General features: G+C 58.7%; 4 non-coding genes across 4 annotated transcripts; 3 read left to right on the forward strand and 1 right to left on the reverse strand.

The window, feature by feature from the left end:
• The first annotated feature begins 3,806 nt into the window (after positions 1-3,806).
• On the forward strand, positions 3,807-3,969 carry LOC134544801 (U1 spliceosomal RNA). Its single transcript, XR_010078058.1, has one exon. It is a non-coding gene; the product is annotated as a U1 spliceosomal RNA (small nuclear RNA).
• A 6,343-nt stretch (positions 3,970-10,312) lies between these two features.
• Positions 10,313-10,475, forward strand: LOC134544802 (U1 spliceosomal RNA). The gene has a single exon (XR_010078059.1). It is a non-coding gene; the product is annotated as a U1 spliceosomal RNA (small nuclear RNA).
• Positions 10,476-10,774: 299 nt separating this feature from the next.
• Positions 10,775-10,894, reverse strand: LOC134544833 (U5 spliceosomal RNA). Its single transcript, XR_010078088.1, has one exon. It is a non-coding gene; the product is annotated as a U5 spliceosomal RNA (small nuclear RNA).
• Positions 10,895-11,437: 543 nt separating this feature from the next.
• LOC134544803 (U1 spliceosomal RNA) lies at positions 11,438-11,600 on the forward strand. The gene has a single exon (XR_010078060.1). It is a non-coding gene; the product is annotated as a U1 spliceosomal RNA (small nuclear RNA).
• Positions 11,601-24,651: the final 13,051 nt, after the last annotated feature.

Genomic DNA, 24,651 nt, shown 5'->3' on the forward strand with positions numbered 1-24,651 from the left:
TCCACTCCGCGACCAATCGCCGGCAGCGCCCCCGCAGCACCAGGTACACCCGCCGGTGCAGCAGGGAACGACTAGCCTGCCAGAGGACGCGGAAGCGGTTGCGCAAGGACAAGGCGTCCCGGAGGTAAGGCGGAAATGGGTCGACAAGGGGACGGGGGGGAACCAGAGGTATGTTGGCAGAGGCGGCCGCGGAAATGGCGTCGGTCAGCGAGAGAACGTTGGCGTCAAGGCGGGCAGGGGTATCGAACGGAACAGACAGGTCTATGGCAGCGGAGAGGGAACGCTGAAAACCGCCCCAGTCGGCCTTGGGAAAATCGAAGCGGGGGAGGTGGGGGTTAGAACGGGGGTGAAAGTGAAGTGTGGCAAGAACAGGCAAGTGGTCGGATGTGCCGGAGGTGATGGTGGTGAGATCCGAGAGAATGGGGAGGGGCGTGGACAGTGCAAAGTCGATGATGCTGGGTTGCCGGTTGAGCTGGGCCGGAAAAAATGTCGGGGTCGGAGGGGCATAAAGAGAGAGAGGAGTACGCCGAAGGAGTTGCCGGAGGGAGCTGCCCCGCCGGTTCGCGGCGGCACAGCCCCAGAAGGGATGGGTGGCGTTGAAGTCCCCGGCCAGCACGACGTGGGCGTCGAGCCGACCGAGGGCGACAACGTCGGCCGTGGGAAAGGCGTACTGAGGGGGGAGGTACAAGGATACCAAGGTCAGGGAGTACGGGAGGCCGTGCAAGCGCACAGCAACCGCCTCGGCCGCGGGGGAAGAAGGGATGCGACGGCGATGATGTGAAATGGTGTTGCGGACGAGTAACGCCACCCCCCCGCCCCGACCATCGCGATCGGCACGGTGGACCGCATACCCGGGGACCAGGACGGGGGCAGAGGGGGAGAGCCAGGTCTCAGAAAGGAACACGACGTCGGGCGATCGCTCGTGGAGCAGGTGCAAAAGGTCGTGGAGCTTAGGGAGGAGGGAAAAGACGTTCCAGATGAGGACACTAAGGGGAGGGGCGGGATCCATCGAAGAAATTCAGAAGGGCCTGGAGGAGCACTTCGAACTTCTCGGTGGAGGTGCGGGCTCGGGAGAGTGCCGTCAGGACAGACCGGATGAGCGGGAGGTACTGTCGGATGAATGAAATGAAGTCGTGAATGAGGGATGAAAGCGACGAGCAGTCTGAGTCGGAGGCAAGCGGTCGAGAGTCAGAAGAAGGAGCGGAAGGAGGAGGGTGCGAGGTGGCAGAGGGGGGAACAACCGGTACAACGGGGGGAGGGCGTGCCCAAGCATTGGTGGAGAGAGCAGGAAACGTCTTGGGATCGGACAGGGACGGGACAGAGGGCCCGGTCCCCACGGCAGTCGTCGTGGCGTCAGTGAGTCGGTGAGGGTGTCGGCGCAGGTAAGCCTGAATCACGCGACAGTCAGTGGAAGTAGCGAAGTGGGCCCCGTCACAAAGCGTGCAGCGTCGGGTAGTCGAGGTGCAGTCCCGAGACCAGTGGGGCCCAGCGCACTTGAAACAGGCGAGGTCCCGGTGGCATCGGGAGGACGGGTGTCCAGGCCGCTGGCAGCGGTAGCACTGAGGTACGCGCCCCGAGCCGCGGTATTTCTCAACTGCCACCACCCAGCAGCCCAATGTCTTCAACTTCAGGAAGGGGGCTGCCTCACCCAGACCGGATGTAGTGACCAGGAAAGGCCGGGTCGTTGAAGTAGGAGAGGTGCGCATGGCCACCACAGATGCCACAGGTAGGTGCAGGTCGAGCAGGGACTGGGTGACCTCGTCAGCCGTCGTGGAGAGAGGGAGTTTCTTGATCACAACTCGATCGGCACGCTCGTCGGGGCGGAGATGGGTGTAGGGTTTATATCCGAGGCGTTGGAGTTCGTCAAATAGGAGCTGGTGGTCCTGAGGGTTGCTGGTATAAAAGGAGGTGCGGTCATTGACGGAGGTGACAGAGAGAGGACCGGAGAGGAGAGACTGAAAACGTTGTGCAGTGGCGAAGGGGCCGGCTGTGGGCGTGAGAAGGCAGGCGATCGGAGGCATGCGAGGCGTGCGAGGAGTGGAGGTAGGCGGGCGAGGCGCCGCCGAGGAGGAGGCACGAGGCTGCGAGGCTGGAGGGCGGGGTGGAGCACGAGATGAGCTGGGACTCGTCGAAGAGGGGCCCGGGAGAGTGGTGAAGGGCACAGGAGGAGGTTGCGTGTCGGGCCGGTGCCGCTTAGCATGCTGCTTGCGGCGGGGCTTGGCAGTCAAGGGTCGGTCCGAGGAGGCAGCCCCAGCGCCGTCGTCGGTGTCGGTATCCGGTAGACTGAGGAGACTGTCGTAGCGGTTGCTGGTAGGGACGGCATCGTCGGAGGAGTGCTGGTCGGGGTGGGCGCGCTTGACGGTCTTCGTGGGAACGATGAAGCCGGTGTCCATGGGAGTAGCAGTCGCAGCAGGAGGAACGGCGGCAGGCGGTGAGTCGGTCGGCAACAGCGGAAGAGAAGGCGCAGGAGACATGATCGGTGAAGTGATGCAGGCCGTGGTGGTAGTAGTAGTCACAGTTGGTGGTGTTGGAGCAGAGGTAGTCGTAGGCAGAGCGAGGATGGTGGAGACGTCCAGGCCGTGAAGATGTTTCGTCTCGCTGACCTTAATGCAAACAGTCTGGGTGCGCAGCCCGGCTGGCGCGGGGGAGGGAGGCGGAGCCACCCCCCCGACCCCAGCAGCGCCCGCCTCCCCAGACCCGACTTGCATGGTCTCCAAGCGCTGGCGATGCGGTCCACAGTATTGTCGTGGCTGGGGTGGCCGATTGTCAGTAGTCATCTCATCGCCAGAACCGGCCTCGGCCGAGGGCCTCGGACCAAAGTCGTCCCCGCCCTGGTTCGGCGTCATCGGGAGAGAGTCCATTCCAAACTCTCCCCTCGGCCTCCCCAATAGGCTACAACTTGGTTGCCGGGAGTCACAAGAAGTGGCCTCGGCCGATGGCCTCTGACCGAGGTCGCCCCCGCCCTGGTTTGGCTTCATCGGGAGGGAGTCCATTCCAAACTCCCCCCTCAGCCGCCCCAATAGGCCGCGACTCGGTGGCGCACAGCACTCACAAGAAGAAGATCTAGGATCTAAGAACTAGATCTACACAAGAGCACTCCTGGTGGTCGACTCAGGAACTAGCAGCAGCAGGTCTCGGCGGCTCGCTGAAATTGCTGAAAGGAAACCAGTTAGTTAATGGCCAAAAGTGCTCAGATTTGCTTCAAAAAGCTTTTAAAAAATTCCCCTGAACAGTTTGATGCCTTTGAAGGGAAACCAGAGCACGGTTGAAACTTTGAAAATCCGGACTATATAGGAAAAATGTGCGGACCACCACTAATGGTGAAAATAGCGTACGGTCGTGCAGCCTGAAGCCGCGAATCGTCCGAAAATCGCCTCGTGGGACACGGCACTCGATATTTCGTGAAACCCTAGGTATGTTGCTAATGGAAAAAAGTTCCCCTCTCGACTGTGCCGTGGTGCCCGCCTTTTTGCCGAGGCGGACGCGACGACCCGAGTGCCGCCACGCGGCAAACGGTGTAACCAAGTGCCGCCACGCGGCAAACGGGGTAACCAAATGCACGCGGCGGTCGACCGTCGCCGTGGGTACAGAAACAAAGGAAACGAGGTGCGAGTAGAAACGGGCAGTTGTAGGAAGAAATTGTATTTGCATTGTTGGTGTGTACTGTCATGTAGTGTGATGAACTGGCACGGGAGTGTTATGTCTGGGGAAAGAGCTGTTTCGGAGGTAGAAGTACATAACCTCAAAACACGTTGATGAGGTGGTCCGAGCTCCAAGTGAAATAGAAAAGCGAAACACTGCGCAGCATACTTACCTGGCGTAGGGGCTACCCTGATCAAGCAGGGGGTTCCCCCAGGGTGAGGCTCTTCCCTTGCACTTCGGTTGAGCTGACCTCTGCGATTACCCCAAATGTGGGTAACTCGGGCGCGTAATTTTTGGTAGTCGGGACTGCGTTCGCGCTGTCCCGGTGAAAAAATTTCAACTTAGTAGTTGTGAAGTAGTGTTAAGAATTATGTACAGTGAAGTGTAATTTTTTTTTTTTTTTTCATCTGTGTATGGTATGTAATGCATTCGTAGGTCTCAAGTTTACGGTGCCTTGGCGAACAACCCCACCGTCTTGAAAGTGCGGAAGGAAGGTACGTAATTGTGCATGGTAATAGTTGAAAAAAGAAAAAAAAAATTCCCATGAACGATACTTGTCCAATTCGATTTTTCAGATTTCCCCCTCCCCGCCTCACCCCCGGGCCCAGTGGTTTAACGGTAACCGGCCCAGTGTGTAAACACTGGGCACAACAAAAAATTGTTTAAAGACTCATCAAATGTTCCCCTCCACGGAAATCTTTAGTTTTTTTTTTTTTTTTTTTTTTTTTTTTTTTTTTTTTTTTTTTTTTTTTTTTTTTTTTTTTTTTTTTTTTTTTTATTAAGTGGGGCCCCTAGGGGCCCACACACAAAAACATCATTTAATACATAAAGATACATACAAGGCAGTGGACAAGAACACTGTACAGAACATAAACACAAAGATGAAGAACATGACGATGCTGGACCCCGCCAACACGGAGGTTCTTGAAGGTCCCGGCTACTTGTTGGGTGGAGGGGGGGTGAGGGACTGCTGGGGGTGAAGAGATGCTGATCCAGGAGCCGCGCAGCTGATGGAGGCCGCGCGGAGAAAACGGCGATGCTGATGACGATGGGAAGAAGACGGAGTGGCGATGTAGATGGTGAACTATGGTGGCGGGTCCGCGGAGGCTACCGGTGGACGTGGAGGTCTACGCCGTCATCTACCGGGCCCACCGGCCGCCGGGACGTCGTCAGCGTCGTCGTCGGAGTCGTCGCGTAAGTGGTCAGTCGAAAAGAGCGGTCGTCGTGGGTGGGGTGCAGGAGGCAGCGGCTCCGCAAGTTGAAGGATGAGGGGGTTGTCGCTGCGTCGGCATCGGCGTAGGAAGTAAGTTGTCATGGAGCGAAGGAGAGGGTGAAGGTGGGGCAGGCCGGAGTCTGCCAGGAGAGTCAGCCTGGAGGTGGCGCGGGGGAGTCCGAGAAGGAGACGAATCCCCAGGAAGTAGGTGCGGGTAATGGGGCGAAGGTTGAAACGGGATGAATGAACCCACACGGGGGATGCGTAGGTGAAGCGTGGGATGACGTAGGAATGAAATGCGGTGATGCGAACCGGGAGGGGGGTGCCAGATGAGGGTCGCAGTATCGGTGCCAGCTGCGCCAAGACCGCCCTGGATTGAGTCTTCATGGAAGCAAGGTGCGGGATGAAAGTGAAGGTACTGTCCAGGGTCACCCCCAGATAGCGGACCTCGGGTGACCAGGGGATGGCAGTGCTGGAAACTCGTGGGGGGTGGTCCTGGCGTGGGTGGATGCGTGAGAAGAGAATGGATTGGGTCTTCGAGCAGTTCAGCCCGATGCCGTGCGCGAGGAACTGAGTAGAGAGTGATGTGAGCCCGCGGCTCAGGCGGTCGCCGAGCATTCGCTCGGAGACGGAGGAAGCGAGGAGGCAAGTGTCATCGGCGTACTGAACCAGGTGAGTGCCAGGTGGTGGTTGCAGGTCGGCGATGTGAAGGGTGAAGAGAAGGGGTGAAAGGATGGCGCCCTGGGGGACGCCGGCCATGATGTGACGGGGGTCGGAGAGTTCGCCCTCCACCCGAACCCGGAAGGTACGACCCCCCAGGAACGAGCAGATGAGGCGTATGAGATGAGGTGGAAGGTCGGTGGCGGAGAGACGGTGAATGAGTTGTGAATGGGGCACGGAATCAAATGCCCGGGCAAGGTCCAGAAGCACCATGCCCGTGTGTTGGCGCCGTGCGAAACCTTGGACAGCCAGCACCTCCACACGGGCGATGGCGTGGGAGGTGGAGTGACGTTTGCGGAAACCGAACTGGTGATGGGGGAGAAGATGCAAGAGGTTGACGTGAAGGAGAAGGCGTGTGAGAATGGTCCGCTCTGCGACCTTAGAGATGATGGGTAGAAGAGAAATGGGGCGGTACGATGATGGTAGGGAAGGGGGCTTCCCGGGTTTGGGTATGGGTGAGACAATGGCCACTTTCCAAGGGGTGGGGAAATGACAGAGAAGGAACATCGCGTTGATGATGCGGGTAAGGAAGACCGTCGCCTTCCGAGGAAGAGCACGGAGGACGGGTGCAGGCAGAGAGTCGGAACCGGGGGCAGAAGGGGGCTTGAGACGGAGGAGGAGTGTGCGCACCTCCGATGGCGTGGCGAGAGGGAATGGCAGAGAGTCCGGAAGAACGGGCAGAGTGACGTGATGTGCGAGGGGGGGGGGGTGTGTCCCCGTCGTCCGAAGACTCGGAGGAGAGGGTGGGGGGGTCAGCGGAGGCAAACGTGGACGCGAGGTAGGCAGCGACCGCCTCCGATCGCTCAGGGGCAGTCTCCGCCACCCCGGCCGGGTGGGTGAGTGGGGGAATAGTGGTGGGGACCGATCGGAGGCGCCGGACGTAGGTCCACAGAGAGCCGGATGCAGAGGCGAGGGAGCCGAGACGCCGGGTCTCCAAATGCGCCTTCCACGCCGCGACCATCCGGCGGCACCGGCCCCGCAGCAGGAGGAACACCATCCGTGTCAACGGGGACCGGTTGGCCTGCCACAGGCCGCGGAAGCGGTCGCGCAGGACCACGGCGTCACGCAGGTAAGGCGGGAAGGGGGTGATGCGGGTACTTGGAGTGGCCAGCGGAATGTGAGCGGAGGCGGCCGCAGAGACGGCCCGGGTGAATGACACGACGTTGGCGTCGAGACGGTCGGGGGTGTCGAAGGGGAGGGTGAGGTCGAGTGATGATGAGAGGGTGGTCTGGAACCCATTCCAGTCGGCGTTGCGGAAGTCGAAGCGGGGAAGGTGCGGGTTGGAATGGGGGTAGAAGTGAAGGGAGCCGAGGACGGGCAGGTGATCCGAGGCCCCGGCGGTGAGCGTGGTGAGACCAGAGATGATGGGGAGCGGTGTGGTGAGGGCGAGGTCGATGATACTGGGATGACGGTGGTGCTGAGCGGGGAAGAATGTGGGGGTGGCGGGGGCGCAGATGGAGAGGTTAGTACGCCGGAGGAGCTGACGGAGGGAGCTGCCTCGGCGGTTGGCCGCGACGCAGCCCCAGTAGGGATGGGTGGCGTTGAAGTCCCCGGCCAGCACGACATGGGCATCGAGCCGACCGAGGGCGACAACGGCGGCAGAGGGGAAGGCAAATTGGGGTGGGAGATACACGGAGACTAGAGTCAGGGAGTAGGGCTGTCCGAACAGGCGCACGGCCACAGCCTCAGTCGCGGGTGAAGGTGGAATGTGTCGGCGGTGATGGGTGAAGGTGTCGCGCACCAGGAGTGCCACCCCACCCCCCCGACCATCACGGTCGGAGCGGTGGACGGCATATCCCGGGACGCGGAGGGGTACAGCGGGGGTCAGCCAGGTCTCTGATAGGAACACGACATCGGGTGAGTGCTCGTCGACGAGGTGAAGGAAGTCGAGAAGCTTAGGGAGCAAAGAAAAGGCGTTCCAGACTAGGAGCTTAAGGGGCGGCGGGGGATCCATCGAAGAGACCCAGAAGCGCTTGGAGGAGCACCTCGAATCTCTCCGAAGGGGACTTGGCATGGGACAGGGCGGTCAGGGTGCGGCGAATGAAGGGAAAGTACTGCCGAAACAGCTGGATGAGGTCACGTATGATCGTGGTGAATGAAGTGTCGTCAGCGTCCGGTCGGTGAGATGAGGGGTCCTGAGGTGCAGATGGAGATGGCCCGTCGCGGGAGGGGAACAGGGTGGCGGCGGCGGAACCGCGCCGAGTCCAGGCGTTGGAGGTGACGGCGGGAAAGGCACGAGCGTCGGTCAAGTTTGGCGGTCGCGGTCGCGGTGCCGGGGTGGCCTCAGGCTGTTGTCGGGGGGGGTGGCGTCTGAGGTAGGCCTGGTTCACCCGGCAGTCCATGGAAGTCGCGAAGTGCGCCTCGCCGCAATTGACGCACTTCGGAGTCGTCGATGTGCACTCGCGGGACCGGTGGGGCCCGGCACACTTGAAACAGGCCACCGGCCTCTCGCAGCGTGTGGATGGGTGGCCGGCCTGCTGGCACCGGTAACACTGCGGGACCCGCCCGCTGCCACGATAGCGTTCGACGGAGACCACCCAGCAGCCCAGGGAGCGTAGAGCCAGGAAGGGAGCTGCCTCCCCCAGGTGGTGAGTATTAACCAGGAACGGACGGGTCGTGGCGGTGTCGGTGACGCGGAGCGGAGTGACGGAAGCAACGGGTAGGTCCAGGTCGAGGAGGGCGGCGTGCACCTCCTCGGGGGTAGTGGTGAGTGGGAGACGCTTCAGGACGAGTCGGTCCCCCTTCTCGTCCTGTCGCAGGTGCGTGAAAGGCTGATGGCCGAGCTGGGTGAGGTGGTTGTATAGGAAGGTGTGATCAGCGGCGTTAGAAGTGTAAAAGGAGGTGCGGCCGTCGACGGAGGTGATGGATAGCTTGCCAGAAAGGAGCGACTGAAACGATTGGGCCAGGGTGAAGGGGCTGGTGGTGATGGGGAGGCGGCAGCCGATGGGCGGCATGCGGGTAGGCTTGACGGTGGCGGCGGCGGAGGCAGATGCGGGGGCGGCAGCAGGTTGGGTGGGAGGCCGGGTGCGGGGTCCAGGTGCAGATGCGGAGGTGGATGGTCGAGGCGACGGCTGACGAGCAGCGGAGGTCGATGGCTGAGTCGCGGCGGTCGTAGTCGGCCGGGGGGTGGTGCGGCGGGTGAGGTGTGAGATGCGGGATGACGTGGATGGTGCAGGTGACGAGTCCCGGGACGAGGTCCCCTCCTCGCCGGCGGAGTCGAGCTCGAGGGCGCCAAACCGGTTGGAGATGGAGGTGCGGTCCTCGGCGCGCCCCATCCTCGGCCGCTTCACCGTCCGGCGGGGGAGGCTGAAGCCGGTGTCCATCGGCACGTCCCGGGGGGCCGCAGGCTCGACAGGGATGAGTGGCAGTGAGGGGGAAGGCGCTGAGAATGGTGAGGAGATGGGGTGAGAAGCAGAGGGGGTGAAAGTGCAAACTGTCGTGGTCGTCATGGTGGTGGTCGTGGTGGTGAGGGTTGCTGCCATGGTGACGTCCGGGGTGAAGGGGGTGTCGGAGCAGAAGCCAGGTGGCACCATCTGGTGATGCTTGGACTCCGACACCTTCGTGCAGCGCTCCTGGGTGCGGATCCCGGTCCGGCTGGGGGTGGGGGGCGGCGAGCATCCCTCTGCTCCAGCATCGCCCGAGGCACCCGTCCGGTCTCGGTGGCCACCAGGAGGCCTGGTGTAGTCCCTCAATGGCGGTTGGAGTCGGCCCTCAAAGTCGGAGTCCCCCAGGGGCGGGTCCTCCCCGGACCCCCCCTCGGCCATGCCGACGAGAAACAATCAAGTCGGCAGGCCAAGAGCCACACCCGGGAGGAACTACTCTTCTCGGCCACCTGGTGACAGCCCCAGGAAGCAGCAGCAGCAGTCAGCAGTCAGTTAAAGGTGGAAGAAGATGGAGTGAATATAATAGGAGTGATGCTGAGTAGAACTTGTAAATAAAAAGAAAATAAAAATTAGTGGAACCCGAGGGTTGAATTTATTTCTGCAGAGTCCCCCCAGCAATGCCCAGGGGGGGACCCTGTTGCTTGCTGCTGAGAGTTACCAGATCCGGATATGCACCCAGCAGCAAGTCTTCGCACCAGAAACGACTGGTCGGATTATAAAAGCACGCGAGGAAAACTCGAATTAACTAAGGAAATCCCTGCAAACCACTCAGAGTAGCACCTAAGAGCAGTTTGAAGGGAAACCAGAGCACGGTTGAAACTTTGAAAATCCGGACTATATAGGAAAAATGTGCGGACCACCACTAATGGTGAAAATAGCGTACGGTCGTGCAGCCTGAAGCCGCGAATCGTCCGAAAATCGCCTCGTGGGACACGGCACTCGATATTTCGTGAAACCCTAGGTATGTTGCTAATGGAAAAAAGTTCCCCTCTCGACTGTGCCGTGGTGCCCGCCTTTTTGCCGAGGCGGACGCGACGACCCGAGTGCCGCCACGCGGCAAACGGTGTAACCAAGTGCCGCCACGCGGCAAACGGGGTAACCAAATGCACGCGGCGGTCGACCGTCGCCGTGGGTACAGAAACAAAGGAAACGAGGTGCGAGTAGAAACGGGCAGTTGTAGGAAGAAATTGTATTTGCATTGTTGGTGTGTACTGTCATGTAGTGTGATGAACTGGCACGGGAGTGTTATGTCTGGGGAAAGAGCTGTTTCGGAGGTAGAAGTACATAACCTCAAAACACGTTGATGAGGTGGTCCGAGCTCCAAGTGAAATAGAAAAGCGAAACACTGCGCAGCATACTTACCTGGCGTAGGGGCTACCCTGATCAAGCAGGGGGTTCCCCCAGGGTGAGGCTCTTCCCTTGCACTTCGGTTGAGCTGACCTCTGCGATTACCCCAAATGTGGGTAACTCGGGCGCGTAATTTTTGGTAGTCGGGACTGCGTTCGCGCTGTCCCGGTGAAAAAATTTCAACTTAGTAGTTGTGAAGTAGTGTTAAGAATTATGTACAGTGAAGTGTAATTTTTTTTTTTTTTTTCATCTGTGTATGGTATGTAATGCATTCGTAGGTCTCAAGTTTACGGTGCCTTGGCGAACAACCCCACCGTCTTGAAAGTGCGGAAGGAAGGTACGTAATTGTGCATGGTAATAGTTGAAAAAAGAAAAAAAAAATTCCCATGAACGATACTTGTCCAATTCGATTTTTCAGATTTCCCCCTCCCCGCCTCACCCCCGGGCCCAGTGGTTTAACGGTAACCGGCCCAGTGTGTAAACACTGGGCACAACAAAAAATTGTTTAAAGACTCATCAAATGTTCCCCTCCACGGAAATCTTTAGTAAAAGGCGAAAGATTTATGCGTTTGAAGGGAAACCAGAGCACGGTTGAAACTTTGAAAATCCGGACTATATAGGAAAAATGTGCGGACCACCACTAATGGTGAAAATAGCGTACGGTCGTGCAGCCTGAAGCCGCGAATCGTCCGAAAATCGCCTCGTGGGACACGGCACTCGATATTTCGTGAAACCCTAGGTATGTTGCTAATGGAAAAAAGTTCCCCTCTCGACTGTGCCGTGGTGCCCGCCTTTTTGCCGAGGCGGACGCGACGACCCGAGTGCCGCCACGCGGCAAACGGTGTAACCAAGTGCCGCCACGCGGCAAACGGGGTAACCAAATGCACGCGGCGGTCGACCGTCGCCGTGGGTACAGAAACAAAGGAAACGAGGTGCGAGTAGAAACGGGCAGTTGTAGGAAGAAATTGTATTTGCATTGTTGGTGTGTACTGTCATGTAGTGTGATGAACTGGCACGGGAGTGTTATGTCTGGGGAAAGAGCTGTTTCGGAGGTAGAAGTACATAACCTCAAAACACGTTGATGAGGTGGTCCGAGCTCCAAGTGAAATAGAAAAGCGAAACACTGCGCAGCATACTTACCTGGCGTAGGGGCTACCCTGATCAAGCAGGGGGTTCCCCCAGGGTGAGGCTCTTCCCTTGCACTTCGGTTGAGCTGACCTCTGCGATTACCCCAAATGTGGGTAACTCGGGCGCGTAATTTTTGGTAGTCGGGACTGCGTTCGCGCTGTCCCGGTGAAAAAATTTCAACTTAGTAGTTGTGAAGTAGTGTTAAGAATTATGTACAGTGAAGTGTAATTTTTTTTTTTTTTTTCATCTGTGTATGGTATGTAATGCATTCGTAGGTCTCAAGTTTACGGTGCCTTGGCGAACAACCCCACCGTCTTGAAAGTGCGGAAGGAAGGTACGTAATTGTGCATGGTAATAGTTGAAAAAAGAAAAAAAAAATTCCCATGAACGATACTTGTCCAATTCGATTTTTCAGATTTCCCCCTCCCCGCCTCACCCCCGGGCCCAGTGGTTTAACGGTAACCGGCCCAGTGTGTAAACACTGGGCACAACAAAAAATTGTTTAAAGACTCATCAAATGTTCCCCTCCACGGAAATCTTTAGTTTTTTTTTTTTTTTTTTTTTTTTTTTTTTTTTTTTTTTTTTTTTTTTTTTTTTTTTTTTTTTTTCAAAAGTGGGGCCCCTAGGGGCCCCACACACAAAAACATCATTTAATACATAAAGATACATACAAGGCAGTTGACAAGAACACTGTACAGAACATAAACACAAAGATGAAGAACATGACGATGCTGGACCCCGCCAACACGGAGGTTCTTGAAGGTCCCGGCTACTTGTTGGGTGGAGGGGGGGTGAGGGACTGCTGGGGGTGAAGAGATGCTGATCCAGGAGCCGCGCAGCTGATGGAGGCCGCGCGGAGAAAACGGCGATGCTGATGACGATGGGAAGAAGACGGAGTGGCGATGTAGATGGTGAACTATGGTGGCGGGTCCGCGGAGGCTACCGGTGGACGTGGAGGTCTACGTCGTCATCTACCGGGCCCACCGGCCGCCGGGACGTCGTCAGCGTCGTCGTCGGAGTCGTCGCGTAAGTGGTCAGTCGAAAAGAGCGGTCGTCGTGGGTGGGGTGCAGGAGGCAGCGGCTCCGCAAGTTGAAGGATGAGGGGGTTGTCGCTGCGTCGGCATCGGCGTAGGAAGTAAGTAGTCATGGAGCGAAGGAGAGGGTGAAGGTGGGGCAGGCCGGAGTCTGCCAGGAGAGTCAGCCTGGAGGTGGCGCGGGGGAGTCCGAGAAGGAGACGAATCCCCAGGAAGTAGGTGCGGGTAATGGGGCGAAGGTTGAAACGGGATGAATGAACCCACACGGGGGATGCGTAGGTGAAGCGTGGGATGACGTAGGAATGAAATGCGGTGATGCGAACCGGGAGGGGGGTGCCAGATGAGGGTCGCAGTATCGGTGCCAGCTGCGCCAAGACCGCCCTGGATTGAGTCTTCATGGAAGCAAGGTGCGGGATGAAAGTGAAGGTACTGTCCAGGGTCACCCCCAGATAGCGGACCTCGGGTGACCAGGGGATGGCAGTGCTGGAAACTCGTGGGGGGTGGTCCTGGCGTGGGTGGATGCGTGAGAAGAGAATGGATTGGGTCTTCGAGCAGTTCAGCCCGATGCCGTGCGCGAGGAACTGAGTAGAGAGTGATGTGAGCCCGCGGCTCAGGCGGCCGCCGAGCATCCGCTCGGAGACGGAGGAAGCGAGGAGGCAAGTGTCATCGGCGTACTGAACCAGGTGAGTGCCAGGTGGTGGTTGCAGGTCGGCGATGTGAAGGGTGAAGAGAAGGGGTGAAAGGATGGCGCCCTGGGGGACGCCGGCCATGATGTGACGGGGGTCGGAGAGTTCGCCCTCCACCCGAACCCGGAAGGTACGACCCCCCAGGAACGAGCAGATGAGGCGTATGAGATGAGGTGGAAGGTCGGTGGCGGAGAGACGGTGAATGAGTTGTGAATGGGGCACGGAATCAAATGCCCGGGCAAGGTCCAGAAGCACCATGCCCGTGTGTTGGCGCCGTGCGAAACCTTGGACAGCCAGCACCTCCACACGGGCGATGGCGTGGGAGGTGGAGTGACGTTTGCGGAAACCGAACTGGTGATGGGGGAGAAGATGCAAGAGGTTGACGTGAAGGAGAAGGCGTGTGAGAATGGTCCGCTCTGCGACCTTAGAGATGATGGGTAGAAGAGAAATGGGGCGGTACGATGATGGTAGGGAAGGGGGCTTCCCGGGTTTGGGTATGGGTGAGACAATGGCCACTTTCCAAGGGGTGGGGAAATGACAGAGAAGGAACATCGCGTTGATGATGCGGGTAAGGAAGACCGTCGCCTTCCGAGGAAGAGCACGGAGGACGGGTGCAGGCAGAGAGTCGGAACCGGGGGCAGAAGGGGGCTTGAGACGGAGGAGGAGTGTGCGCACCTCCGATGGCGTGGCGAGAGGGAATGGCAGAGAGTCCGGAAGAACGGGCAGAGTGACGTGATGTGCGAGGGGGGGGGGTGTGTCCCCGTCGTCCGAAGACTCGGAGGAGAGGGTGGGGGGGTCAGCGGAGGCAAACGTGGTCGCGAGATAGGCAGCGACCGCCTCCGATCGCTCAGGGGCAGTCTCCGCCACCCCGGCCGGGTGGGTGAGTGGGGGAATAGTGGTGGGGACCGATCGGAGGCGCCGGACGTAGGTCCACAGAGAGCCGGATGCAGAGGCGAGGGAGCCGAGACGCCGGGTCTCCAAATGCGCCTTCCACGCCGCGACCATCCGGCGGCACCGGCCCCGCAGCAGGAGGAACACCATCCGTGTCAACGGGGACCGGTTGGCCTGCCACAGGCCGCGGAAGCGGTCGCGCAGGACCACGGCGTCACGCAGGTAAGGCGGGAAGGGGGTGATGCGGGTACTTGGAGTGGCCAGCGGAATGTGAGCGGAGGCGGCCGCAGAGACGGCCCGGGTGAATGACACGACGTTGGCGTCGAGACGGTCGGGGGTGTCGAAGGGGAGGGTGAGGTCGAGTGATGATGAGAGGGTGGTCTGGAACCCATTCCAGTCGGCGTTGCGGAAGTCGAAGCGGGGAAGGTGCGGGTTGGAATGGGGGTAGAAGTGAAGGGAGCCGAGGACGGGCAGGTGATCCGAGGCCCCGGCGGTGAGCGTGGTGAGACCAGAGATGATGGGGAGCGGTGTGGTGAGGGCGAGGTCGATGATACTGGGATGACGGTGGTGCTGAGCGGGGAAGAATGTGGGGGTGGCGGGGGCGCAGATGGAGAGGTTAGTACGCCGGAGGAGCTGACGGAGGGAGCTGCCTCGGCGGTTGGCCGCGACGCAGCCCCAGTAGGGATGGGTGGCGTTGAAGTCCCCGGCCAGCACGACATGGGCATCGAGCCGACCGAGGGCGACAACGGCGGCAGAGGGGAAGGCAAATTGGGGTGGGAGATACACGGAGACTAGAGTCAGGGAGTAGGGCTGTCCGAACAGGCGCACGGCCACAGCCTCAGTCGCGGGTGAAGGTGGAATGTGTCGGCGGTGATGGGTGAAGGTGTCGCGCACCAGGAGTGCCACCCCACCCCCCCGACCATCACGGTCGGAGCGGTGGACGGCATATCCCGGGACGCGGAGGGGTACAGCGGGGGTCAGCCAGGTCTCTGATAGGAACACGACATCGGGTGAGTGCTCGTCGACGAGGTGAAGGAAGTCGAGAAGCTTAGGGAGCAAAGAAAAGGCGTTCCAGACTAGGAGCTTAAGGGGCGGCGGGGGATCCATCGAAGAGACCCAGAAGCGCTTGGAGGAGCACCTCGAATCTCTCCGAAGGGGACTTGGCATGGGACAGGGCGGTCAGGGTGCGGCGAATGAAGGGAAAGTACTGCCGAAACAGCTGGATGAGGTCACGTATGATCGTGGTGAATGAAGTGTCGTCAGCGTCCGGTCGGTGAGATGAGGGGTCCTGAGGTGCAGATGGAGATGGCCCGTCGCGGGAGGGGAACAGGGTGGCGGCGGCGGAACCGCGCCGAGTCCAGGCGTTGGAGGTGACGGCGGGAAAGGCACGAGCGTCGGTCAAGTTTGGCGGTCGCGGTCGCGGTGCCGGGGTGGCCTCAGGCTGTTGTCGGGGGGGGTGGCGTCTGAGGTAGGCCTGGTTCACCCGGCAGTCCATGGAAGTCGCGAAGTGCGCCTCGCCGCAATTGACGCACTTCGGAGTCGTCGATGTGCACTCGCGGGACCGGTGGGGCCCGGCACACTTGAAACAGGCCACCGGCCTCTCGCAGCGTGTGGATGGGTGGCCGGCCTGCTGGCACCGGTAACACTGCGGGACCCGCCCGCTGCCACGATAGCGTTCGACGGAGACCACCCAGCAGCCCAGGGAGCGTAGAGCCAGGAAGGGAGCTGCCTCCCCCAGGTGGTGAGTATTAACCAGGAACGGACGGGTCGTGGCGGTGTCGGTGACGCGGAGCGGAGTGACGGAAGCAACGGGTAGGTCCAGGTCGAGGAGGGCGGCGTGCACCTCCTCGGGGGTAGTGGTGAGTGGGAGACGCTTCAGGACGAGTCGGTCCCCCTTCTCGTCCTGTCGCAGGTGCGTGAAAGGCTGATGGCCGAGCTGGGTGAGGTGGTTGTATAGGAAGGTGTGATCAGCGGCGTTAGAAGTGTAAAAGGAGGTGCGGCCGTCGACGGAGGTGATGGATAGCTTGCCAGAAAGGAGCGACTGAAACGATTGGGCCAGGGTGAAGGGGCTGGTGGTGATGGGGAGGCGGCAGCCGATGGGCGGCATGCGGGTAGGCTTGACGGTGGCGGCGGCGGAGGCAGATGCGGGGGCGGCAGCAGGTTGGGTGGGAGGCCGGGTGCGGGGTCCAGGTGCAGATGCGGAGGTGGATGGTCGAGGCGACGGCTGACGAGCAGCGGAGGTCGATGGCTGAGTCGCGGCGGTCGTAGTCGGTCGGGGGGTGGTGCGGCGGGTGAGGTGTGAGATGCGGGATGACGTGGATGGTGCAGGTGACGAGTCCCGGGACGAGGTCCCCTCCTCGCCGGCGGAGTCGAGCTCGAGGGCGCCAAACCGGTTGGAGATGGAGGTGCGGTCCTCGGCGCGCCCCATCCTCGGCCGCTTCACCGTCCGGCGGGGGAGGCTGAAGCCGGTGTCCATCGGCACGTCCCGGGGGGCCGCAGGCTCGACAGGGATGAGTGGCAGTGAGGGGGAAGGGGCTGAGAATGGTGAGGAGATGGGGTGAGAAGCAGAGGGGGTGAAAGTGCAAACTGTCGTGGTCGTCATGGTGGTGGTCGTGGTGGTGAGGGTTGCTGCCATGGTGACGTCCGGGGTGAAGGGGGTGTCGGAGCAGAAGCCAGGTGGCACCATCTGGTGATGCTTGGACTCCGACACCTTCGTGCAGCGCTCCTGGGTGCGGATCCCGGTCTGGCTGGGGGTGGGGGGCGACGAGCATCCCTCTGCTCCAGCATCGCCCGAGGCACCCGTCCGGTCTCGGTGGCCACCAGGAGGCCTGGTGTAGTCCCTCAATGGCGGTTGGAGTCGGCCCTCAAAGTCGGAGTCCCCCAGGGGCGGGTCCTCCCCGGACCCCCCCTCGGCCATGCCGACGAGAAACAATCAAGTCGGCAGGCCAAGAGCCACACCTGGGAGGAACTACTCTTCTCGGCCACCTGGTGACAGCCCCAGGAAGCAGCAGCAGCAGTCAGCAGTCAGTTAAAGGTGGAAGAAGATGGAGTGAATATAATAGGAGTGATGCTGAGTAGAACTTGTAAATAAAAATAAAATAATAATTAGTGGAACCCGAGGGTTGAATTTATTTCTGCAGAGTCCCCCCAGCAATGCCCAGGGGGGGACCCTGTTGCTTGCTGCTGAGAGTTACCAGATCCGGATATGCACCCAGCAGCAAGTCTTCGCACCAGAAACGACTGGTCGGATTATAAAAGCACGCGAGGAAAACTCGAATTAACTAAGGAAATCCCTGCAAACCACTCAGAGTAGCACCTAAGAGCAGTTTGAAGGGAAACCAGAGCACGGTTGAAACTTTGAAAATCCGGACTATATAGGAAAAATGTGCGGACCACCACTAATGGTGAAAATAGCGTACGGTCGTGCAGCCTGAAGCCGCGAATCGTCCGAAAATCGCCTCGTGGGACACGGCACTCGATATTTCGTGAAACCCTAGGTATGTTGCTAATGGAAAAAAGTTCCCCTCTCGACTGTGCCGTGGTGCCCGCCTTTTTGCCGAGGCGGACGCGACGACCCGAGTGCCGCCACGCGGCAAACGGTGTAACCAAGTGCCGCCACGCGGCAAACGGGGTAACCAAATGCACGCGGCGGTCGACCGTCGCCGTGGGTACAGAAACAAAGGAAACGAGGTGCGAGTAGAAACGGGCAGTTGTAGGAAGAAATTGTATTTGCATTGTTGGTGTGTACTGTCATGTAGTGTGATGAACTGGCACGGGAGTGTTATGTCTGGGGAAAGAGCTGTTTCGGAGGTAGAAGTACATAACCTCAAAACACGTTGATGAGGTGGTCCGAGCTCCAAGTGAAATAGAAAAGCGAAACACTGCGCAGCATACTTACCTGGCTCGTGGCTACAATTGCGGACAAAGGGCTTGAAGTAAGCGGTTGAGCATGATATTCAAAGAGAATAGTTAGGGACAACAGTAAGTACAGATTATACCAGGGGATCGAATAGGATCCAAACTTCCTCCCTTTTCAGTTTTCAGTTTTCATTTTACACACTCCGACGATTACCATTATTTCTCACTAAGTTCCGTTTCTCACCACCGCGCGGCAGCACCGTCTTCGCACTGTGCTGCCGCCTGGCGCCCATTCCGCGAACTCGCTCTGTTTCTTCTGCTGTTCGCGATGTGCCGAATTCGCCGCTCGCCTTTCTTCCTGCGCGCAGTTGTCTGATGATGCTGTGTCGCCTTTTGTTTTTCTGTTTCTTGTTGCTGCTCCATTTTTCCGCCGTTTTTTCGCTTACTGTCTCTCCTGATGCTCAACTCGCTACTTCTTGCTGTCCGCAATGTCTGCTCGCGCGCTGCCTGTGCGCGCGCATTTCTTTTGCTGCTCCCTGCCATCTAGTGGCGGCTTTTGCAACTGCTTGTCTCGCCTCGCGCGGTCTTCTCGCTGATTTCGCTGCTTTTGTGCAACCATCGGTCTTTATGTTTTGTTTTCGTCCTTTGCATATCTTGATAGTATATTTAATCCAGTTTGCTGATTTATATTGTGTTTTCTGTCTCCATTATGGCAGATAAATTTCGCAAATCTGACCGACTTTCTGACCGCCCTCGCGACTCCACAGTTCGCAGGGCGAAAATCACCTATACCAAAGATGACCCCGGCCAAGGCCGCAGTTGGCGCCGAATGAAGCCGACCCCCCCAGCTCCTACAGGCTCCTCGCAGGCGAGTGCAACAAGCACTGATGATGTTGACTCTCAGTCTTCGCGAGTGAGCTCCGACCACGAAGAGGAACTTTTGGTTACCAAGCAGCCTGCCGCAGCTTGCTATGGCATGCGGCCTCCTGCTACTTCCTCCAGCTTGGTTTCTTTGACCACCACCACGATTACGACTACTGTTTGTTCCGCCCCGATTTCTGCCTCGGCCATGTCTGCTTCGAGCCTTTACTCGCAGCCTGGCCCCTATTATGCCTCCACTCTTGCCAGTGGGGTGCCTGCTGATTCTGACACCTGCTCATCTCTGCCACTCGGCCAGGCCTCTGTGTCTGCCGCTGTTCGCCCTGCTTCGCCCTCTGCTTCGCATGGTCTCCCTGGGCCCGATTTGACGCCTTTTTCGCAGCCTCGGTCAGCCGCGCCTGAGTCTGGCATGCTGCCGCCGCCGATTGTTCTGCCCTCTTCTGACCACTCTGCGCGGTTGCCTGCTGTTTCTTCTGCCGACATGTTCTCGTCGCCGCTGCAGGAAGCCTCCGTGTCTCGCGCTGGCCATGGTGCTGCCGTCCCTTGTTCTGCACCCAACTTGTCTACGCGGCCTGACGCCACGGCGCCATTACAGGACCTCCCTGCTTCCGCGCAGCCTGGTATTTTCGACCCCTCTCGTGCCCCCGACTTTCAGTTCGGCGGCGCTCTGAGCTTCTCGATGGGGCCACCTGCTCCTGACACTTCCTCTGGCCGTTTGGGGAAACGTCAGACTGACCTTTGGGCGGACGACGAGTATGACTGGTCTGCTGCTCCAACTGGTGACCGTCCTCCAGCCCCGTCTTCGCCCCTACACGGCCTGCAGCCGCCCATGCCTCAACGCGCCTACGCCAAGCGTGCCAAGCGTGCTGCTACTGTGGTCCACACTTCGCAGATTGCTGGTCCTTCTCATGTGGACGTGCCGTTGATCTTGCCTCCGGTGTCTGTGCACGGTGGTCCTGAGGGCCGCCCGACGACGACTCAGTTGCCCCCGCCTCCCGTGTCTCGGCCGCCGCCGCCGTCGCAGAAAATGCCGCCGGCGCGGCCCGGCACTGATCTTCGCCCTCCAGACTCTGGAGTGGCTCGTGGTGCTCGTGCCACCAAGAAACCGCCGTTGATTGTGCGCAGGGGCGGTTTGTCCCCGAACGCCATTAAGGAACTGGATGCGCTGCGCGCAAAGTTCTCTCAGCCCTTTGTTGCCACGCATTATGACTCCACCTCGACTTTCCAAATGGCAAATAAGGAGGACCATTTTGCCATGACCAACTTGCTGCGGTCCAAGGGCGAGAAGTTCCACACCTGGACGTGCGCTGAGGACAGGAATGCCAGGGTGGTCATCCGCAAGTTGCACATAGACACGCCGATTGAGCACATTTCGGGGGCCTTGATGGAGAACGGCATTCGTCACTCCAAAGTGACTCGTCTCGCCAGCCGCTCTGCCTTTCCTGAGCCGTACCCACTGTTCCTGGTGGTGTTGGAGGGCACCACTCAGGTGGCTGAGGCTATGAAGATTCGCCATCTCGGCGGTGTCGGCGTGACCATAGAGCCCTTCCGCGGTGGTGGTGGGACCGTCCAGTGTTTTCGGTGCCAACGTCTGGGACACTCGTCGCATACCTGTGATGAAGACCCGGTCTGTGTCCGGTGTGGCGCTGACCATCCCTCGGCTGCCTGCCCTGTCCCTAAGTCGGACCCGCCGAAATGCGTTTTCTGCGAGGGCCCACATCCTGCGAATTATTCGCGATGTCCTGAACGGCTCCGTCTCATCCAGGCCAGGGAGTCCAGACAACAACAGCGCCAGCCACCTGTTCCTGCCGCACAAGCTCCGCGGTTGATCCCCCCTGGCATGCAATCGCGTCGATCTGGAGGCCGCTCTTATGCCGATGCTACGTCGCGTCAGCCGTCACAGCAACCGCCGCCCGTCTCTGGCCCTGAAGATCCAAGTCACTCCGAGTCTCTTCGTGACCTCCTTGACTTTTTCAAGCGGCTGGACATCTGCACATGGTTCAAGCGAGTCATGGCTGCGATTCACCGCTTTCAGGCTGCCTGCTCCTGGACTGCCAAGTGTGACATCATACTTGGACTCCTGGATCAGGTTCAACGCGCTTTTTCGTCCAGTTCTGAGGCCTTACCACCTACACACTGACATGCAGTACACTGTTCTTACCTGGAACATGCGGTCGGTCTCCTCACGCTTACCTGACTTGCTGGTCCTTCTCCATCAGTTCCGGCCTGCCTTGGTGGGGCTGACCGAGACTTGGTTGACTGCGGCAGATGACTTCTCCTTACCTGGCTACCGCATCCACCGTGCTGATCGTTCCTCTGGTCCACGTGGCGGCGTTGCTCTCCTCGTGCGGCAGGACATCAAGCATCATCGCCGTTCTGTTCCTCATCTCTCGGTGGTGGAAGCTGCGGCCGTTCGGTGTTCCGGCGCGGGTGCGTCTTTCACCTTCATCGTGGTTTACATGCGGCCGAAGACTCCCTTTCCCGCTGCCGAGTTGACTGCGCTCTTTCAGATGGATGCCAACTGCCTGATGGCCGGCGATTACAACTGCCGTAGCACCTCGTGGGGCTGTAGGACGACCGACTACAGGGGACGGGGTCTTGGCCGTCTGGTGTCACACCTGGGCCTCCAGATTTTTGCGCCGTCGGAGCCCTCTTACCGGCCTGCTCGTCTGGATCATGCTCCTTCTGTCCTTGATTTCTTCATCGCGCCTCCTTCTATGAGTCTCATTGATACGGCTGCTGTGACGTTGTCCGACTCGGACCACTTGCCTGTCCGTACTCTTCTTGAGCTGGCTTCCTCTTTGGATTCTTTGCCGCTCCACTGGGATTTTCGCCGTGCTGACTGGCCTCGCTATCGCCGCCTCCTTGATGATGGTCTCGACCTCACGGCTGTTCCACGTGATGCGCAATCTTTCGACCAGGCAGTGGATTCTTTCACGCTCCTTCTCAAGTCGGCCGCGCAGCAGGCCATCCCTTTGCGACCGCCGCGGCACGTCGGTACCCCGTTCCCTCGGGAGTTGCGTGCGCTTGTCAGGACTCGTGACAGGGCGAGGGAGCGGTGGCAACGCTCGCATCAGGAGGCCGACTTGGAACAGTACAAGTGTTGGAGGAGGGCCGCCCGGCACGCCATTCACCGTTGGCAGGCTCAGGACCAACTTGAGAAGCTCCAGGCACTTTCTGTCACGTCGGGCTCGGTGTGGACCTACATCCGTCGGCTCAAGGCTACCTCCCGTACGATTCCGCCTCTTACTGTTGGCGTTCGTCAGGTTGACTCTCCTGCGGAGCAGGCGGAGGTCATCGCCGCTCATTTCGAAGGAACGTTCCAGGTGCCGCGTCCCGTTCTGGGCGCAGGCCCAGCTCACACGTTGCCGACCTCCTTTACTTGCGTGGCGCCCCCTCCTGTTGAGGGGTGGATGCTCACAACGCCCAAAGAGGTCGGGAAGATCTTGAAGACTGTGCGCCTCTCTGCGGCTCCTGGACACGACGGCATTCCTCCACGACTGGTTACTTCGTTGTCCAGGAAAGGAATCGTCTACCTGACCGTCCTCATTAATGCTATCTTCTTGCTGCTCCACTTTCCGACCTCCTGGAAGCACTCTGTTGTGGTCCCGGTGCTGAAGAAGGATCAACTGCGTCATTTTCCGGCTTCCTATCGCCCCATTTCGCTCTTGTCGATCCTGTCGAAGGTGGCGGAGCAAGTGTTGTTGTCCCGTCTTCGCGTGGCCGTCGACGTCCTGCAGTTGTTGCCTGACCATCAATTTGGTTTCCGGAAGCGGCACTCGGCCATGCACGCTGTTGCGCTCCTCGTCGACAAGATCACAGCGGGTTTCAATAGGTCTGAGCACTCCATGTTAATCTCCTTGGACTTGGCAAAGGCCTTTGATTCCATTCAACATCCGGCGCTCCTTCACAAATTGCGCTCCTTTGGTCTGTCCGAGCGGCTGCTCACCATCCTCCACAGCGCGCTTCAGGCTCGGACGTTTCAGGTGCGGGTCGCCTCGTCACTCTCCACCACGCGGGACATCACCACCGGCGTTCCTCAGGGGTCCGTGCTCAGCCCCATGTTGTTCGCGCTGTACGTTTCCGACATTCCTGCTGTTCCGAACACTCAGATCGTACAATACGCTGACGACACGACCTTGCTCGCTTCTGGCACGGACGCTTATCTTCTGCGTGCGCGTGCACAGCTGGGCCTCAACGTTCTGCAGGACTATTTCTCGCGCTGGGGGGTCTCCGCCAATGCTGCTAAGTCCACGGCTCTGTTCTTCACCAAGCGTCGGAAACGTCCGCCCGCGCCCCTCACGCTTTGCGGCTCGCCTATCGCCTGGTCCGACAATGTGCGCATTCTTGGGTTCCATCTCGACCGCACTTTGACCTGGCACGACCACGTTCGTCAGTTGGCCGCTCGGACACGCACCGCTCTTCGTGCCGTCCGCTCCGTTCTCTTGCCGGTCAGCTCCATCGAACTGGACCTCCGTCTTTTCCTTTGGCGCACGCTCGTCCTTCCGGTTCTGTTGTACGGTGCCGTGGTGTGGGCCTACGTGCCCAAGTTCTGTTTCCGGCCTATCGCCTCCACCTACAACTTCTGCCTCCGCTTCGTCGCCGGCCGTTCCGTCCGCACGCCTCTTCCGGAGCTGTACGAGTTCACCGGCTCTCCTCATCCCGGCGATCTCGTCACGTCGCTGGCTCGGAACTTCTACTCCCGCACGCCGCGCCACCACAACCCCCTCGTCTCGTCTCTGGCCGACTACGACCCGACCGTCTGGCACCCCCATCGGCGTCTCCGAGACTTCAGCCTCGAACGCCCTCCATAGCCCTCGTGTGCTGCCGCCTGCTGCCCTCCACCGTCTCTGTGCAGTGTGGTGTCCTGCAGTGTTGTGCTCGCGTCATGGCCTGTCCGTTTTAACCTCTGTTTGTGTCTACTGCTCTCGTGAGCGAAGCTGCGGCCCGTGCTGCGAAGAACCTGTGTTTTGTGTTGAGTGGCCGCCGTGTCGGCGAAGAACCTGTGTTGGTGTGCCCCTCCGTCGCGCCGGTTTCGTATTTTGTTAAATATATTGAGTGTGCTGTCCATTTGCTACTGTAACTGTATTCGCCTAGTTATGCATTGTTAATTACTGCCGTGTTTTCTGTATTGTAATATTTAACCTTTATTATTCACTTGTTCCTTTTATTTTGCTGTACTGTAATTTTATGATTAACGCAGGGTTTTTATTATTTTCCCTGTAGCATTGCTGTGTTGTTTTGTGTAATGTATTATGTATGCTCATTATTGTTAAGTTGATGTATATGCTTAAAGGAACGGGCTAACCGTTGGGTTAAGTTTGTGTACAGTGTCTGTTTGTGTACTTTATTGTAAAGTGTACATGTCTTTCCGGGATGAATAAAGTCATCCTAACTAAAAAAAAAAAAAAAAAAAAAAAAAAAAAAAAAAAAAAAAAAAAAAAAAAAAAAAAAAAAAAAAAAAAAAAAAAACTTGCACTTCGGTTGAGCTGACCTCTGCGATTACCCCAAATGTGGGTAACTCGGGCGCGTAATTTTTGGTAGTCGGGACTGCGTTCGCGCTGTCCCGGTGAAAAAATTTCAACTTAGTAGTTGTGAAGTAGTGTTAAGAATTATGTACAGTGAAGTGTAATTTTTTTTTTTTTTTTCATCTGTGTATGGTATGTAATGCATTCGTAGGTCTCAAGTTTACGGTGCCTTGGCGAACAACCCCACCGTCTTGAAAGTGCGGAAGGAAGGTACGTAATTGTGCATGGTAATAGTTGAAAAAAGAAAAAAAAAATTCCCATGAACGATACTTGTCCAATTCGATTTTTCAGATTTCCCCCTCCCCGCCTCACCCCCGGGCCCAGTGGTTTAACGGTAACCGG

The sequence above is a fragment of the Bacillus rossius genome, unplaced genomic scaffold (genome assembly GCF_032445375.1).
Source record: "Bacillus rossius redtenbacheri isolate Brsri unplaced genomic scaffold, Brsri_v3 Brsri_v3_scf50, whole genome shotgun sequence".
NCBI classification, from domain to species: domain Eukaryota; kingdom Metazoa; phylum Arthropoda; class Insecta; order Phasmatodea; family Bacillidae; genus Bacillus; species Bacillus rossius.